At 50.1% G+C, this 17,360-nt stretch overlaps 1 protein-coding gene across 1 annotated transcript in view; it reads left to right on the forward strand.

Annotated features, from left to right (window-relative positions):
• The window catches only part of lmx1al (LIM homeobox transcription factor 1, alpha-like), a 154,703-nt gene that overhangs the window by 113,987 nt on the left and 23,356 nt on the right, over positions 1-17,360 (forward strand). The window lies entirely within an intron of this gene.

Raw genomic sequence — 17,360 nt, forward strand, 5'->3', positions numbered from 1 at the left:
TGCGGACTGTGTGAGGGCCATTGGTGGGCACTGCGCCACTTGGGCATCTTCCCCCCCTTTGTTTGGCTGCACAACTCCCCCAGTCTGGAGGTCTGTCTGCGGTAACAAGCCCAGTGACAAGACACCACCACTGATCTCGTTACCATGGAGAAATCTCCGGCCTGGGGAGCTCTGTGCAGCCAAAGGGAGTGAAAGGGAGCAACCTCCGTCACGTCCCGGGGAGGTGATGAGAGACCCCATGGGACCTGGTGTACATGCAGCAGGTACTGCTGGTCCCCAGCAACAGCCACCCCACATCTCAGTGCTGATTGCCTACCAGCAATGCACTTCCCTGTAGCTGTGACACTTTACTCTGTATACCCTGTACTACCTCAATGCACTCTGTACTAACTCATTGTATCTGCACTGTGAATTGACCTGATTGCAAGACAAGTTTTTCACTGTACCTCGGTACAAATGACAATAACAAACCAATAGCAATACCATTGTTTTGTAAAGTTGGAGCATAACTCTCCAGGACCCGACCATTCATGGTGTGTGTCCTAGAACCATAAAACCATAGAACACTACAGCACAGAAAACAGGCCATTCGGTCCTTCTAGTCTGTGCCGAAACTTTATTCTGCTAGTCCCATTGATCTGCACCCAGTCCATAACCCTCCAGACCTCTCCCATCCATGTATCTATCCAATTTATCCTAGCTTCCTAAGTGCTCCCAAAATGCATGACCTTATATTTACCTGGATTAAACTCCATCTGCCATTTCTCAACCCATTGATACATCGATATGACCCTGGAGCCTAAGATTACTCTCCACACTGTCAACAGCTCCACTAGTATCCGTGTCATCTGTAAACTTACTGATCATACCTCCTACATCCACATCCAATCATTTGTATAAACAGCAAGGGTCCCAGAACCATTCCCTGTGGATCATCACTGGTCACAGGCATCCAATCATTCTCTACCGTCACCCTCTGTCTCCTATTGTCAAGCCAATTTTGAATTCACTTTACCAACTTGCCCAGGATCCCATGGGCCCTAACCTTTTGGACCAGTCTTCTTGTGTAGGACCTTCTCAAAGTCAAAGACCCATATCTACTGCACTGCCCTCATCAATACGCTTTGTTACCTCATCTAAAAGTTCAATCAGATTGGTCAGACATGATTTGCCCCTGACAAAACCATGCTGGCTATCTCTGATCAGTCCCTGCCTTTCCAAGTGATCATTCATCCTATCCCTCCAAATTTTTTCCAATAACTTTCCTTCTACCAATGAGTTCTGAAGTTACCAGGCTCTTCCCTGCTGCCCTTCTTGAAAAGAGGGACCACAAATGCCCTCCCCCAGTTATCTGGTGCCTCACTTGTGCCCAACAAAGATTTAAAAATCTCAGTCAGAGCCCCAGCAATCTCTTTCCTTGCCTCCCACAGCACCAAATCTCATTTGGCCCTGGGGTTTTATCCACATTTAAGCACGTTAAGGCATCGAGTACCTCCTCTTTAGTTATGGAGATATGCACTAGAATTTCATCTTCCCCTTTGTTGAATCCTCCAAATGCAAAGTCTGCTTCCTTTGTGAATACTGAGAAAAAGATTTATTGAGGACCTTGCCTTTACCTTCTGACTTCAGGCACAGATTTCCCCTGCCGTCCCTAATGGGCCCTACTCTTTCCCTGGTTATTCTTTTGCCCTTTCCGCCAATGATATTTTGTGACGCCCTCTTTGCCTTCCTAATTTCCTTTTTAAGCAAAGCCCTACCCTGTTTATATTCTTGGTGGCCTCCCCCATCTTTAGTTCTCTATACCTTGTGTATGCTTCCTTTGTTCTCCTTACCCAACCCCCGATATCCCTCGACACCTGGGGTTCCCTGTACTTGTTGCCTTTACCTTTAACCCTTACGAGACCCTTGGCCCTGAACTCTCACTATTTCCCCCTTTGAATGCTTCCCACTGTGCAGATATAACTTACCTACAAGTACATGCTCCCAATCTACCTTTGTCAGGTCCTGTCTTATTTTAATGAAATTGGCCTTCCCCCAAGTTAAGACCTTTATTTCTGGTCCATCCTTATCTTTTTCCATAACCACATTGAAACATATAGAGTTATGCTCAATATCTCCAAAATGCTCCCCCACTGACAGTCCTACCATTTAACCAGCTACGTTCCCCAAGATAAGGGCCAGTAATACTCCTTCCCTTGTTGGTCCATCTACATACTGTGTCAAAAAGCTTTCCTAGACACATCTCAAACAGACCACCCTCTCTGAGCCTTAATGCTGAGGTAAATCCAGTTAATACTCAGGAACTTGAAATCCCCTAAAACTATGATGCTATTTTTCTCACATCTCTCTGATATCTGCCTATATATCTGTCCTACTATTCCCTGTTGACAATATCCTTTTTGTTCCTAGTCCCTACTCATATGGCCTTGCTTGAGGACCCTTCTGGGAGATCCTCCCTCAATGCAGACATGATGCAGTGTTTGACTAACAGTGCAATGCCATTTCCTCTTTTACACTCCCATTCTGTCTCGCCTGAACATCCTGTTCCCCGGGATACTGAGCTGCCAGTCCTGCCCGTCCTTCAACCATATCTTAGTGATGTTAACAACAATGTTGTAGTCCTGTGTGTTAATTAAAGCTTTGAGTTCACCTGCCTCACTAGTTAGACTCCTTACATTAAAATAATTCCAGTTTACCTTTGCTTTCCCCTGATCTGCATATACCCACCTGTTCTGCCTTTCTCACTTTTTCTCCTCTATGTGACTGTACCTCCCCAAACGAGCGTTTACTCTGAGCCCAATTCCCCTGCCAGCTCAGTTAAACCTTCCCCAACAGCACTAGCAAACCTCCCAGTCAGAATATTGTCCCACATGTACAGGTCCCACCATCCCCAGAAATGGTCCCAGTGATCCAGGAAGCTAACGCCCCTCCCCCTGCACCATTCCTTCAGCCACACATTCATCTGACCTATCCATCTATTCCTATACTCACTGGCCCCTGGCACCGGAAGCAGAGATTACAGCCTTTGGAGTTCTGCTCTTTAACTGGCCACCTAGCTCCCCAAACTCATATTGCACGAGCTCATCCCTTCTCCTTCCTATGTCATTGGTACCCAAATGTGCAACGACCACTGACTGTTCACCCTCCCACTTCAGAATGTCCTGCAACTGCTCCGAGACCCTAACACCAGGGAGGCAACATACCAACCTGGAGTCCTGTTTGTGGCCAAGGAAGCACCTACCTGTTACCCTTTACAATAGAATCCTCTCCCACTATGTCTACCTGCATCTTATCCCTCCCCTTCTGTACAGCGAAGCCCTCTGTGGTGCTACAAACTGGGCAGTTGCTGCCGTTTTCCCCGGGAGGCCACCCCCATCGCCAATAGTATCCAACACGGTATACCTGCTGGAGAAGGCAATGACCACAGGGGACTCCTGTGTTACCTGCCTGTGTTTACTGTCCCTCCAGGTAGTTGCCCTACCCCTCTCTTTTTTATCTGCAGCATGACCAACTTGCTAAATGTAGAACATAGAACAGCACAGGAACAGGCCCTTCAGCCCATCATGTTGTGCCAAACTAATTAAGCCAATGACACCTGATTACACTAATCACTTCTGCCTGCATGTGGTCCATATCCTTCCATTCTCTGCATTTTCATGTGCCTCTTAAACACCTCTGTCATATCTGCCTCCATCACCACCCTTGGCAATACATTCCAGCCACCCGCCACCCTCTGTGTAAAAACTTGCCCCGCACATCTCCTTTGAATGTTTCTCTCTCACCATAATTGCATCCCTCTGGTATTTGACATTTTGACCCTGGGAGAAAGATACTGGCTGTCTACTCTATCTATGCATCCCTTAAGTTTATAAACCTCTATCAGGTCTTCCCTCAGCCTCCGCCACGCCAGAGAAAACAACCCAAATTTGTCCAACCTTTCCTTATAGCTCATGTCTTCTAATCCAGGCAGCATCCTGGTAAACCTCTTCTGCACCCTCTCCAAAGCCTCCACATCCTTCCTGTAATGGGGCGACCAGAAATGAATGCAATACTCCAGATGCGGCATAACCTCCTGACTCTTGAATTCAGTGCCTCGACTAATAAAGGCAAGCATGCCGTACACCTTCTTTATCACCCTATTGACTTGTGCAGCCACTCTCAGGGAGCTATGGACTTGACTCTAAGATCCCTCTGCACATCAATGCTGCTAAAGGTCCTGCCATTAACTGTGTACTTTCCCTTTATAATTGATCTCCCAAAAGCCAGATTAAACTCCATCTGCCATTTCTCTGCCCATATTTGCAACTGATCTTTAACCTGCTGTATCCTTTGGCAATCTTCTACACTGTCCACAATGCCACCAATCTTTATATTGCCTGCAAACTTACTAGCCCACCCATCCACATTTTCATCAAAGTCATTTATATACATCACAAACAGCAGCCATCCCTGTACGGATCCCTGCGGAACACTGCTGGTCACAGACCTCCAGCCAGAATAAGTCCCATCGACCACTACCCTCTCTGTCTTCTATGGGCAAGCCAATTCTGAATCCAAATGGCCAAGTCACCATGGATCTTAATCTTCTGGATAAGCCTAATATGAGGGACATCGCCTTCCTAAAATCCATGTCGACAACATCCACTGCTCTGCCTTCAATAATCTCCTTCCTAGTATCTACCACATTTTCCACATCCAGATATTCCAAAGCGAATCCAACTGCGACTCCAGTTGCTCTATGTGGTCTGTTAGGAGCTGCAGCTGGACAGACTTGCTGCAGGAAGAATCACCAGGAACATTGGAAACGTTCCTGATCGCCCACATCCTGCAGGAGGAACATCCCACTGCCTGAGCTTCCATCTCCTTCATCCCAGACCCTCCTACTGAGGAAGAAAGAGAAGAACAAACAAAGCCTTACCTGGGCACTGTTCACCCACCTCACCAAAGCCCACACTTTGACCTCACTGCCCCTCCCAAAAGAGGCTGCTCCCACTCTACCTACCTCTCTTGCATAGCTCTCACAGGTTTTCCTAGGCCTTACCTCACTCCCTCTCACTTCAATGTTAGGTGGATTGTCATTGTGGAGTTGTTGATGGGAATCTCGATCACATTGTGTAGGGAATGGCTGATTGGACTGTACAGTATACAATATTGTGATTGTAGGTTGGAATATTGAGCACATTGTATAGAGGACTATAGCAGTGGACACTTTGCACTTGAGCACAGACTGCGTTGTTGTGTTGTAGAATGGAATATAGTGATCACTGTGGAGTGGATTGTACACTGGACTACAGAACTCACATTGGAGCGGATCATACACGGAGAATTCATTGATCGGTAGAACATAGACTGCAGAGGAACAAATGAGTGAATGGGTTATTTTTGATCATATAGTACAATGAGGAAGGTGGTGAGGAGGATGCACGGGGCTTCGGGAAACAGAGACAGGCCAAGTGAATGAACCAGGACACAGCAGATTACAACATGGAAAAATGAGAGGACATCCATTTTGGTAAAAAAGACTAGAAAAGTATGTTTAAACAGTGAGAGACTGAAAGGTGTTGGTTTTCAGAGGGACCTGGGAGTCCTTGCATATGGATCATTGAAAGTTTACATGCGGGTACAAGAAGGCAATTGGCACATTGACCTTTATTACAGGAGCGTTTGAGTGCAAGAATAAAGGCATCTTCCTGGAGCTGTAGAGAGCCCTGCTGGGAATGTACCTGGAGTACTGGATTATAAAGGGCACCGATAGAAGGGAATAAAGGGCTCATCGTAAAGTGATTTGTAGAATGGACTATAGAATCCATAGATCAGAAAAATGGATTGTAGACCACACTGCAGAGTGGAACAGAAAATAGAATGTAGACTGGCTTTTAGAATGGGGGGATCATAGTGCAGACCACAACGTATATTGTAGTGTGAGTTATGGACTGGATTAGAGAGCGCATTGTAGAGTGGATGATGGAGTATAGTGCAATGTCAAGTGGGGCCCACTGTGCAGGGAATTGTTGATCAGAATGTAGCACTCTAGCATACAGTGCATTGTGGGGAATACACTGGACTACAGCATGCACTCTAGAGTGGGTTATAAACTGGGTAATTCTACAATGGTCTACTGTGCAAAGGATGGAGTAGATAATTAACTAGAATCTAGAGCACAGTGTAGATTTCACTGTAGACTGATCTCTAGATCACAGTGTGCCTTATGGAGTGTGTTATGCATCTAACTGTAGCATCAATTGTAGGGTGGACTATAGACTATTATTGAGGGCATCGTAGTGGGGTATAGACCAGTATACTGAATGCATTGTCAAGTAGACTGTAGATTTATCTGTAGAGCATTTGGAGAGTAATTTATTGAGTGTGTAGCAGTTGCTACCGTGGAATAAAACAAGACGCTAGTCGGAGGATTGTCGAACAGAAGTGGTTTATTTTCCCGCCTTGCGCGGGCCCTTTAAGGGAGACTGTTCCCGCCCAAAGCAACCGGCAACGACGTAAGTACTACGTCATCAAGACTTTCCCACGCACGGGTTCTCCCCATCGCTCGGGAAAGACGAGGCCCGCCGCCATCTTGGGCCTCGTCGCTCCGACGCCACGCGACCCGACTGCCGAGCCGCTTCGCCTGACTAAACGGTGAGTCGCCACACAACCCCCCACCCCCAGAACCGGCGATACAGTCCCCAAGGTCCGCGGGCTGTGCCAGCTGCCACTTAGGGGGCCGGCCTCTGCGTCGCGGCGTTGCAACCTCGACAGGTTGTTGCAGATCCAAATGGGCCGGTTTGAGGCGGTCCACCGTGAAAACTTGTTCCCTGCCTCCAATGTCCAAAATAAAGGTGGATCCATTATTCCGTATGACTCGGAACGGTCCCTCATATGGTCGTTGCAATGGCGCCCGAGGTGTGCCCCTGCGAACGAAAACAAACTTACAGTCCCGTAGTTCCTTGGGCTGGCAGGATGGGGCTTGACCGTGCCGTGAGCTGGGAATCGGGGCCAAGTTGCCAAGCTTCTCGCGCAGTCTTTGTAGGACTGCTGGGGGTTGTTCCCCTTGGTCCTGAAGGGCAGGTATGAAATCCCCGGGGACAACTAGGGGCGCCCCGTACACAAGCTCAGCTGACGAAGTGCGGAGGTCTTCTTTGGGGCAGTGCGTATGCTGAGCAGGACCCAAGGCATCTCGTCAACCCAGTTAGGACCCTTCAGGCGGGCCATCAAGGCTTATTTCAGATGGAGGTGAAAACGTTCCACCAACCCGTTTGATTGAGGATGGTAGGCCGTGGTGGTGTGCAGCTGCGTCCCTAGCAGGTTCGCTAATGCAGCCCAGAGACTGGAAGTGAATTGGGTGCCTCTGTCTGAAGTGATGTGGGCCGGAACACCAAAACGTGAGACCCAAGTTGTGAGCAGCGCCCGGGCGCAGGAATCAGTTGTGATGTCAGTCAGGGGGGTTGCCTCAGGCCACCTCGTGAACTGGTCCACGATGGTAAGGAGGTACCGGGCTCCTTTTGAAACCGGCAGAGGGCCCACGAGGTTGACGTGTATGTGGTCGAACCTCCTATGGGTAGGCTCGAACTGCTGTGGTGGGACCTTGGTGTGTCGCTGGATTTTTGACGTCTGGCAGTGCGGACAAGTCCTGGCCCACTCACTGACCTGTTTGCGCAGGCCATGCCAGACAAACTTGCTGGCGGCCAGTCGGACAGTAGATCTGATGGACGGGTGCGCCAACCCATGTACCGAGTCAAAAACGCGTCTCCGCCAGGCTGCAGGGACTATAGGGCGGGGCTGACCAGTCGCAACGTCGCAAAGTAGGATCCGCTGACCTGGACCAACCAAGAAATCTCGGAGCTGCAGACCCGAGACTGCGGTTCTGTAGCTGGGCAGTTCGTCGTCGGCTTGCTGTGCGTCAGCTAGGGCCGCGTAGTCGACACCCAAGGATAGGTTGTGGATGGTTGGTCTGGAAAGTGCATCAGCAACGACATTATCCTTTCCGGAGACATGTTGGATGTCAGTTGTGAATTCCGAAATGTAGGATAAATGTCTCTGCTGACGAGCTGACCAGGGATCGGAGACTTTGGAGAAGGCAAAGGACAGAGGCTTATGATCGGTGAAAGCAGTGAAAGGCCTGCCTTCTAGAAAGTATCGGAAATGCCGGACCGCCAGATACAGCGCTAGAAGTTCCCGATCAAAAGCACTGTACTTCAGTTTGGGCGGTCTAAGGTGCTTGCTGAAAAATGCCAAGGGTTGCCAGCAGCCTTCGAGTAGCTGTTCCAGTACCCCACCCACCACGGTGTTGGACGCGTCCACCGTGAGGACAGTCGGGACGTCAGTCCTAGGGTGTACAAGCATCGTGGCATCTGCCAGGGCGTCTTTGGCCTTAACGAAAGCAGCCGCAGCCTCATCAGTCCAGGTGATGTCCTTGCCCTTACCAGCCAGCAGCGAGAACAGAGGGCGCATGATGCGGGCTGCTGCAGGCATGAACCGATGGTAAAAGTTGACCATCCCAAGGAATTCCTGTAGGCCTTTGACTGTGTCGGGGCGGGCAAAATGGCGGATAGCGTCCACCTTGGCGGGTAGGGGTGTTGCCCCGTCGCTGGTGATTTTGTGGCCGAGGAAATCGATAGAGTCAAGTCCGAATTGGCACTTGGACGGGTTGATCGTGAGGCCGAAATCGCGGAGGCGGGAATACAGCTGACGGAGGTGGGAAAGGTGTTCCTGGCGGTTACGGCTGGTGATCAGTATGTCGTCTAAGTAAATGAACACGAAGTCCAGGTCTCGGCCTACCGCGTCCATCAGCCGCTGGAAGGTCTGCGCGGCGTTCTTAAGGCCGAACGGCATCCAAAGGAATTCGAACAGGCCAAATGGGGTGATAATCGCAGTCTTGGGGACGTCATCTGGATGGACCGGGATTTGGTGGTATCCCCGGACGAGGTCCACTTTAGAAAAGATGCGGGCCCCGTGTAAGTTTGCTGTGAAGTCCTGGATGTGAGGGATGGGATAGCGGTCCGGGGTGGTAGCGTCATTCAGCCTGCGGTAGTCGCCGCAGGGCCTCCACCCTCCGGTGGCTTTGGGGACCACGTGCAGGGGGGAGGCCCAGGGGCTGTCTGGCCTGCGAACAATCCCCAGCTCCTCCATGTGACGGAACTCTTCCTTTGCCAGGCGGAGCTTGTCTGGAGGTAATCGTCGTGCTCGGGCATGAAGGGGTGGCCCTGTAGTAATGATGTGGCGTCGTACCCCGTGTTTGGGCCTAGAATTCGTAAACGAAGGTGCCAAAATTGATGGGAATTCAGCTAGGAGCTTGGCGAAATCGTTGCCAGGAAGGGAAATGGATTCCAGGCGCGGGGCTGGTGTGCTGATTTCTCCCAGGGGATAGGTCTGGAAGGTGCTAGAGTGGACTAACCGCTTCCCTCGCAGGTCGACTAACAGGTTGTGGGCCCGAAGGAAATCAGTTCCTAGGAGTGGTCGGGTGACCGTGGCAAGGGTAAAGGTCCAGGTAAAACGGCTGCCGCCGAATTGTAATTGAAGTGTACGGGTGCCGAAAGACCATATCGTTGTACCGTTGGCGGCATTGAGTAGAGGACCGGGTGGCCTGTTACGAGTGTCGCGGCCAGTCGGGGGCAAAATACTGACCTCCGCTTCAGTATCAACGAGGAAACGCCGTCCAGATTTCTTGTCCTGAACGAATAGGAGGCTCTGTCGGCGGCCAGCCGCCGTTGCCATCAGCGGCAGCTGGCCCTGGCGTTTCCCTGACTTGCAGGGTGGGCGGCATCGACGAGTCTCCGCACCCCACCTCTGATGGTAGGAGCACAGCTGGTCACCCGTGTCGTCGTCTGTGTTCCTGGGGTGTGGTTGCTCAGTTGCTGGGGCCGGGCAAGGCGGGCGTTGGACTCGCGGCCTGGTGATTTGACTGACGGACGAGCCGCTGTCGCACTTGGCCCTCCACAGGACATCTGCCCGGGCAGCCACCTCACGGGGGTTGCTGAAGTCAGCGTCAGCTAACAACAGGTGGATGTCATCGGGGAGCTGTTCGAGGAAGGCCTGTTCGAACATCAGGCATGGCTTGTGTCCCTCGGCCAATGCCAGCATCTCATTCATTAGGGCGGATGGGGATCTGTCCCCTAGGCCGTCCAGATGAAGCAGGCGGGCAGCGCGCTCACGACGGGAGAGGCCGAAGGTCCGAATCAAAAGGTCTCTGAAATCCGGGTACTTATCTTCCTCCGGAGGCGACTGGATGAAGTCTCCAACCTGGGCAGCTGTCTCTTGGTCCAGAGAGCTAACCACATGGTAGTACTTCGTGGAGTCGGAGGTGATCTGCCGAAGGTGGAATTGTGCTTCGGCCTGGTCAAACCAGACGCTGGGCCGAAGTGACCAAAAGGTGGGCAGCTTGAGGGCCACTGCGTTGGCTGCTGTGCTGTCGGCCATTGCGCGGGTCCAAAATCCATTTGGACCGTTGGAGTCACCAATGTAGCGGTTGCTACCGCAGAATAAAACAAGATGCTAGTCGGAGGATTGTCGAACAGAAGTGGTTTATTTTCCCGCCTTGCGCGGGCCCTTTAAGGGAGACTGTTCCAGCCCAAAGCAACCGGCAATGATGTAAGTACTACGTCATCAAGACTTTCCCGCGCACGGGTTCTCCCCGTCGCTCGGGAAAGACGAGGCCCGCCGCCAACTTGGGCCTCGTCGCTCCGACGCCACGCGACCCAACTGCCGAGCCGGTTCGCCCGACTAAACGATGATTTGCCACAAGTGGATTTAAATTGGGCTGTTGAGCATAGTGTGGATTGGAGAGCAGTGTGCACTGTAGTGATCAGACCGAGAGCAATCTCGGGTCACTGGAGCTGTGAGGCAGCAGCTCTACCAGCAGTGCCGTCGTGCCACCCTCCGGACCACTATTGCCAACATTCCCCTTTCACCCACCTCCTCACTTTACACGTGACCTTTACTGATGCCATAGGAGCCTCAGTTTTAGCCACACTACACCCAGCGAGATCCCTCTCCCTCACCACTATTTACCCTGAAGACTGAACATCAGGACCTACTCCAGCTTCACCACTCAGGCACCCACGAGCCATTGGCTGCATGTTCACCTCTCTTAAAGAGATTGCTCCTCATGCACTTTGAGTTAGCCTGAGGATAAGAAGACTGTTTCAATGAAAGCTCGTTCCCTGTAAAAACAGCTTTAACAATGTGCTTAACCACAATTCCTGGAGATTAAATAAAATCAAGCACACACACTCATTCCCCTTCTTCAATTCTGTTCCCATGGTAACTCAAATCAGCAGATTCAGGAGACATCAGAGAGGGGTCTGTTCGGGGACCACAGGCCAGTGCAACAGGAGAATTTAAATCTGAAGTGAGGTGATGTTGATGAGTCTGGGCTCGGTGTTCCCACCGATTGTGATGGAGCAGAGAGGGTCCCGGGAGGGACTGGGGCAGGAGATGGTGGGTGGTACAGGATGGCAAGACAGGGCGAGGTCTGGCTTTATACGTTAATGATCTGTATGAAGGAACTGATGGTATTGTGGCCAAGTGTGTAGACAATACCAAGATAGGTGGAGGGACAGGTAGTGTCCAGAGGCAGGTGGTCTGCAGGACTTGGACAGGTTGGGAGAGTGGGCAAAGAAGTGGCAGATGGAGTACAGTGCAGGGAAGTTGGGGTTATGTACTTTGGTGGGAAGAATAAAGGTGCAGACTATTTTCTAAATAGGGAGCGAATTCAGAAATTGGAGCTGCAAAGGGACTTGAGAATCCTAGTGCAGGATTCCCTCGAGGTTAACTTACAAGCTGAGTCGGTAGTAAAGAAGGCAAATGCAATGTTAGCATTCATTTCGAGAGGACTAGGACATAAAAGCATGGATGTACTGCTGAGGCTTTATAAGGCATTGGTCAGACCACATTTGGAATATTGTGATCAATTTGGGCCCCATATCTAAGAAAAGATGTGCTGGCCCTGGAGAGGGTCCAGAGGAGGTTTACAAGAATGATCCCGGGAGGGATGAGGAGCGTTTGATGTCTCTGGGCCTGAACTCGATGGAGATCAGAAGGATGAGGGGGAATCTCATTGAAACCTATCGGATACTGAAAGGCCTGGGTAGAGTGGACGTGGAGACGATGTTTCCATCAGTGGGAGAATCTAGGATCTGAAGGCACAGCCTCAGAATAAAGGGCCATCCCTTTAAAACTGAGATGAGGAGGAATTTCTTCAGCCAGAGGGTGGTGAATCTGTGGAATACATTGCCACAGAGGGCTATGGAAGCCAAGTCACTGGGCAGAGATTGATAGGTCCTTGTTCAGAAAGGGGGTTAAGGATTACGGGAAGAAGGCAGGACAATGGGGTTGAAAAAAAATCAGCCATGATCGAATGGCGGAGCAGGCTCGATGGGCAGAATGACCTCATTCTGCTCCTATGTCTTATGGTCTCTGGTTTTATGGAGTCTCCAGAGTCACAGAGCAGAGAACGCCCAGGAGGCCAAAGTGTAAGAACCTGCAACCAGGCTGCACGTCTGATTGTAACTGGGCAGTGGGCTGTGAACGGAGGTGTCCCTGGCCACTGTATCCGCCCCGAACCCCTGCCCAATGCAACTGCCTCTGTGGGCTTCCTGTCCGAAACCGTTTCAATTTCCACTTCGGTCAAAATTAACTTTCTTGTTGGAACGAGGAAATGGGGAGGGATGGGTAGTAGGTCGGGGTGAGGACGGGAGGCTGGAGGAGTGAGGAGAGGGTTGGGGAGGGGAGGTGTAGAGAGAGGGAGGAAGGGGAGAATGTGTTCAGAGTAGACGGAGGTGGGGAAGAGAGTAACGGGATTGAGGATAGTGAGAAAGGAGGATTAAGGGAGGGGAATAGGGAGGAGACGAAGAAATGAGGTGGGGAGAGGGAGGGGAGGAGATAGGGGACTAGGGAGAGATTATGTGAGCTGAGAAGAAAAGTAGGTAGAGAAGAGGGACATACTGGAGGGGAAAGGGATATTGAGGTGGGAGAGGGGTTGAGCAAGGGGAGGGGAGGGTGAGAGGAGGGAGGGGAGAGGGAGGCGGGAGGGCTTTTCACTCAGAGACAGCCGACTCAGCACCAGGTGTCCCTTCCTCTGTTTCCTCACCTGAGACCAGTCTGTGGCAGTGGAGAGGAGGATTCCACATGTCACCACCTACCGGTGAGTGGACTGCAGAGAGTGCAGTTTGTGCGTACGTGTGGTGTGTTTCAAGTGCTAATGTAAGCAGGCAGATTTTAGAGTCATAGAGTTTTCAAATACAGCACAGAAACAGGCCCTTCGGCCCACCATGTCCATGCTGACCATTGTATTTATCTGTACTAATCCCGTTTGCCTGCATCAGGTCCATAGTCCTCTAATCTCTGCCTATTCAAGTGCCAGAGTCCTGATGAAGGGCCTTGACCCGAAACATCGACTGTTTATTTCCCTCCAGGGATGCTGCCTGACCTGCTGAGTTCTGCCAGCACTTTGTGTGCGTTGCTCCAGATTCCAGCATCGGCAGGATCTCTTGTGTCTCTATTCAATGCCTATCTCGATAAATGTAAGTAATTGTACCTCCTTTCACCACCGCCCCTGGCACCACGTTCCAGGTGTTCGCCAACCAGATCCCCTTTAAAACTCCTTCCACTCACCTTAAATCTCTGCCCTCCTGTTTTCGGTACCCTATAATGGGAAAAAGATTTTGACTATTTACCCATATCTACAGTATAGCCGTCAAAATTTTATATAGCCCTAACAGTTGACCGCTCCTTTGCTCCAGGGAAAAGCAAGCCCAGCCTGTCCAATCTCTGCCCACAACTAAAGTCCTCCAATCCAGGCAACATCCCAGTGAATCTCCTCTGCACTCTCTCCAGAGCAACCACATCCTTCCTATAATGTGGTGACCAGAACCGCCAACCCACTCCAAGTGCGATCTAACCAGTGTTATGTAAAGTTCAGGATCAGAATCAGGTTTATTATCACTGACATATGTTGTGAAATGTGTTGTTTTGCGACAGCAGTACAGTGCAAGGCATAAAAATTACTATAAGTTACAAAAAAAAAGTGCAAAAGGGGAATAATGAGGTAGTGTTCATGGGTTCATGGACTGTTCAGAAATCTGATCATGGAGGGGAAGAAGCTGTTCCTGAAACGTTGAGTGTGGGTCTTCAGGCTCCTGTACCTCCTCCCCAATGGTAGTGACGAGAAGAGGACATGTCCCGGATGGTGAGGGTCCTTAATGCCGCCTTCTTGAGGCACCGCCTCGAAGATGTCCTCGATGGTGGGGAGGCTTGTGCCTGTGACGGAGCTGGCTGAGTCTACAACCCTCTGCAGCCTCTTGCGATCCTGTGCATCAGAGCCTCCATATCAGGTGGTTTTGCAACCAGTCAGAATGCTCTCCACCATACATCTGTAGAAATTTTCAAGAGTCTTTGCTGACGTACCAAATCTCCTCAAACTCCTAATGAAATAGCCGCTGGTGTGCCTTCTTCGTGATTGCATCAGTGTGTTGGGCCCAGGATAGATCCTCTGAGATGCTGACACCCAGGAATGTGAAGCTGCTCACTCTTTCCAATGCTGACCCCTCAATGAGGACTGGTGTGTGTTCTCCTGACTTCCCCTTCCTGAAGTCCACAATCAGTTCCTTGGTCTTGCTGATGTTGAGTGTGTTATTGCGACACCGCTCAACCAGCCGATCTATCTCACTCCTGTACACCACCTCATCGCCATCTGAGGTTCTGCCAACTGTGGTGTCATCGGTATTTGAAAGTTGTAACCTGATGTTCCGACTTTTATATTCTACGCCCCCACCTCTGAAGACAAGCGTGCCCCATGCCTTCATCACCACCCTGTCCTCCTGTGTTACCACTTTCCAGGAACTATGGACGTGGCCCCCAAGGTTTTCTTGTTCATCAACACTCGTTCGGACCCTATCATTTACAGTGTATGTTCTACCCTTATTTGACTTGACTTGGAGAAAATTCCAAGGACAGGATTTATGTTCATTTGGAAAGGCAGGAACTGATCAGGGATAGTTAGCATGGCTTTGTGTTGGGAAAATCCTGTCTCAGTAATTTGACTGAGTGTTTTGAGAAATTAACCAAGGAGATTGATGAAGGCAGGACAGTAGATGTTGTCTTTAAGGACTCTAGGAAGACATTTGACAAGGTGCTGCGTGGTAGGCTGGTCCAGAAGGTTAAGGCACATGGGATCTGGGGCAAGCTGGCTAATTGGATCCAAAATTGGCTTCGTGTTAAGAGGCAGAGAATGGTGGTCTGTGATTAATGGTGTATCACAGGGATCAGTGCTGGGACATTTGCTGTTTGTGATGTATATTAATGACTTGGCTGTGAATGTAGCAGGTATGATTAGTAAGTTTGCAGATGACATGAAAATTGGTAGTGGTGTGGGTAGCGAGGAAGGCTGTCTAAGTCTACAGAAGGATATAGATCAGATGGAAAGTTGGACAAAGTGTTGGCAGATGGTATTTAATCCTGACAAGTGTGAGGTGTTGCATTTTAGGAAAGCAAATAGGGGTTGGACATACACAGTAAATGGTTGGGCACTGAGCAATGTGGATGAACAGAGAGACCTAGGGGTCCGAGTCCATAGTTCTCTGAAAGTGTCGCTAGAGTGGTGAAGAAGGCAGGTTTGTAGAGGTCCCTCCAGTGCCCTGTCAACACTTATTCCTGAGCAAACAAACGTCAATAAACAAATCCTTTGGCCCAATCACATTGTTGTGAGCTCATCATGCCTGCACTTCAGGGATCACTCCACACACAGCGTCCCAGGAGACAAGCCGTGTATGGTGGTGTGGTTTGGGTGTCACAGTGGTGCATCAGTTCGTGCTGCTGCCTCACAGCTCTGACAACCAGGGTTCAATCCCGACCATGGGTGCTGTCTGTGCGGAGTTTACACGTTCTCTGTGACTGCGTGGGTTTCCCCCGGGTGCTCCCAAAGACATGCAGGGTAGTAGGTTAACTGGCTGCTGTGACTTGCCCCCAGTGTGTAGGTGAGTGGTAGAATCTGGGGGTAGTTGGTGGGACTGTGGGGAGAACAGGTTACAGGGGAAACGAATGGGGGATGGGGCTGCTCTGTGAGCCGGCATGGGCTGGAGGGGCCAAAATGGTCTCCTTCTGTATGTCATTAGGAAATATGGCTGAAATAAATGTATGGGAATATCCAAATGCTCTTATCAATTCATGTTTGACTGCAAAAGGTTAATCTGGTAACTGGCCTCACTACCAGGGTAAAACAGGAAGACTCCTGATGAACAATTGACCAAACCTGTTTCATTTTCAAATTAATCATACTGGCTTTCTCCCAATATGTTATAGGGTCAGTGCTAGTGAACCCTGGCCCAGGATGAGGGAGTTTTCAGTGAGGGAAGATGTGGCTCTAGCTGTGTGTGTATACAGTGAAACACGGCAAGGATCACAGTGCAGAGGTTCACAAACAGCGTGTGCAGATAAATGGCAAATAGAAGTCAGTCCAGTGAACCGTGAGGTGGTTTGTTTCCAACGAGGAATGACGAGGTCACATTCCTTGAAATGATAAAAAACATTGATTGGAGTTGGAAGAGCAAAGAGAGCCTGACTGAAGGTCATAAATTACCAAAGGAGCAGCGTGTTGTTGGGCTCTGAAGACTACAAACAAAATATGAGGAGTCATTTCCAGAAAAAGGGGAGTAGGGAGTGGATGTTACGTTGGTTGGACCACACAGATTATTGTGTGCAGATCCGTCTCTGTATCGCAGAACAAGGATCAGAAGAAAGAAGAAATCCCAAAGTTTAGTGAAGTGTTTCAAGATATTTCAGAGGAACATGGTTACACTCATGAGATACAGCATAAAATGAAACCTGGAAATACTCAGCAGGTCAGGCAGCATCTGTTGAGAGGGAAATTTATTGCCTGAAAAGCAAAACAAAACTGCAGATGCTGGGAAGCTGAAACAGAATCAGAAAATGCTAGCAACATATAGCAGGTCAGCCCACATCTCGGGAAGAGAAACAGGTGATGTTCCAGGTCAGAGATCCTTCGCCAGAACTGGGAAGGAGACAAAAGGAGCTGGGGGGGGGGGGGAGAAAGAGGAGGACATAGCTCATAGGGTAAAACCAGGGTGACCATGGGAAGAAGCTGCAACAGTGGATGGGTGAGGGTGAGAACATATCTAAAGAACCTAGACAAAAGAATGCAGGAGCTGCAGAATGGAGAGCGGGAAGACATGCCCGGCAGGAATCTCTTTGAATGCAGCAGAAATTGCAGACAATGATCTGTTGAATGTGGAGGCTGATCGGGTGGAAGGTGAAGACCAGGGGAACTCTTATCCTTGTTCTGTACTGGAGGGGAGGAGGTGAGAGCTGAGGCAAGGATGAGATGCAGTCAGGGGCTTTGTGATCAATAG

Source organism: Pristis pectinata, chromosome 31, assembly GCF_009764475.1.
Source record: "Pristis pectinata isolate sPriPec2 chromosome 31, sPriPec2.1.pri, whole genome shotgun sequence".
Classification (NCBI taxonomy): domain Eukaryota; kingdom Metazoa; phylum Chordata; class Chondrichthyes; order Rhinopristiformes; family Pristidae; genus Pristis; species Pristis pectinata.